The following is a 2,102-nucleotide window of genomic DNA, read 5'->3' as shown; positions in this document are numbered from 1 at the left end:
TTTTTTGTAACTTCTTAACTTTTATGTTACTGTGATTTTGTAAGAAGCGATTTTATAGAGGTTGATAGAGGCAGCAATTGGTTTTAGTGTTTGTACATTAGAGACAGCATTTAGAGAGTATTTTTATATTAAGCTGTAAATCACCCACAGAGTGGAGGTTTTGCTCTGGTTTCGGGGGTGGGGAACAGGGAATATAGAAACTGTTTCTATTGCTGGATTTTGTAGGCACTATCTTGATTTTATTTGTGTGATAACCATGTGCTTTGTCGGCCATCTTTAACCACTACAGGACCGCCGCACGCAGGATTGCATCCTGGCGGCGGCCCTGTTATTCCTCCTGGACGCGCCGGCGCGTCCTCTCGCGAGACGCGAGATTTCCTGTGAACACGCTCACACACAGGCACGCTCGTTCACAGGATCGGCAGATAAACGAGTGCATCTACAGCCTGCTAGCAGCGATCATTCGCTGGTAGGCTGTAGATGCGATTTTTTTTTTAACCCCTAAGAGGTATATTAGATGCTGTTTTGATAACAGTGTCTAATATACCGGCTACCTGGTCCTCTGGTGGACCCTTTTGCTTGGCTCGACCACCAGAGGACACAGGCAGCTCTGTAAAGTAGCACCAAGCACCACTACACTACATCGCACCCCCCTGTCACTTATTAACCCCTGATCACCCCATATAGACTCCCTGATCACCCCCCTGTCATTGATCACCCCCCTGTAAGGCTCCATTCAGACGTCCGTATGTGTTTTGCGGATCCAGATCCAACAGCCCTTAGACATTTATATTCCAGACTTCTTCTCACGCTTTAGGGCCCCTAAAATGCCAGGGCATTATAAATACCCCACAAATGACCCCATTTCTGAAAGAAGACACCCCAAGGTATTCGCTGAGGGGCATAGTGAGTCCATGAAAGATTTAATTTTTTTTTACAAGTTAGTGGAAAGGGAGACTTTTTGAGAAAAAAACAAAAAAAAATCAATTTCCGCTAACTTGTGCCAAAAAAAAAACTTCTATGAACTTGCCATGCCCCTCACGGAATACCTTGGGGTGTCTTATTTCCAAAATGGGGTCACATGAGGGGTATTTATACTGCCCTGGAATTTTAGGGGCCCTAAAGCGTGAGAAGAAGTCTGGAATCCAAATGTCAAAAAATGCCCTCCTAAAAGGAAATTGGGCCCCTTTGCGCATTTTGGCTGCAAAAAAGTGTCACACATGTGGTATCGCCGTAATCAGGAGAAGAAGGGCAATGTGTTTTGGGGTGTCTTTTTACATATAACCATGCTGGGTGAGAGAAATATCTCTCTAAAATGACAACTTTGTATAAAAAAATGGGAAAAGTTGAATTTTAGAGAGACATTTCTCTCACCCAGCATGGGTATATGTATAAATATACCCCAAAACACATTGCCCTACTTCTTCTGAGTACGGCGATACCACATGTGTGACACTTTTTTGCAGCCAAGATGCGCAAAGGGGCCCAATCTCCAATGAGTACTTTCAGGATTTCACAGGGCATTTTTACGAATTTGGATTCCAAACTACTTCTCACGCTTTAGGGCCCCTAAAATGCCAGGGCAGTATAAATACCCCACATGTGACCCCATTTTGGAAAGAAGACACCCCAAGGTATTCCGTGAGGGGTATGGTTAGTTCATGTAAAAAAAAAATTTGTCACAATCATTTTCTGCTAACTTGTGACCAAAAAAAAAACTTCCATGTACTCACTATGCCCATCAGCGAATACCTTAGGGTGTCTACTTTCCAAAATGGGGTCATTTGTGGGGTGTTTCTACTGTCTGGGCATTGTAGAACCTCAGGAAACATGACAGGTGCTCAGAAAGTCAGAGCTGCTTCAAAATGTGGAAATTCTCATTTTTGCACCATAGTTTGTAAACGCTATAACTTTTACCCAAACCAATAAAAAATACACTTATTGCATTTTTTTTATAAAAGACATGTAGAACAATAAATTTAAAGAAAAATTTATATAGAAATGTAGTTTTAATTGAAAAATTTTACAAACGAAAGTGAAAAATGACGTTTTTTTGCTAAAATTTCGGTCAATTTCGATTAATATTAAAAAAAGTAAAAATG

The sequence above is a fragment of the Bufo gargarizans genome, chromosome 4 (genome assembly GCF_014858855.1).
Source record: "Bufo gargarizans isolate SCDJY-AF-19 chromosome 4, ASM1485885v1, whole genome shotgun sequence".
NCBI lineage: Eukaryota > Metazoa > Chordata > Amphibia > Anura > Bufonidae > Bufo > Bufo gargarizans.
This window is presented reverse-complemented; position numbering follows the sequence as displayed.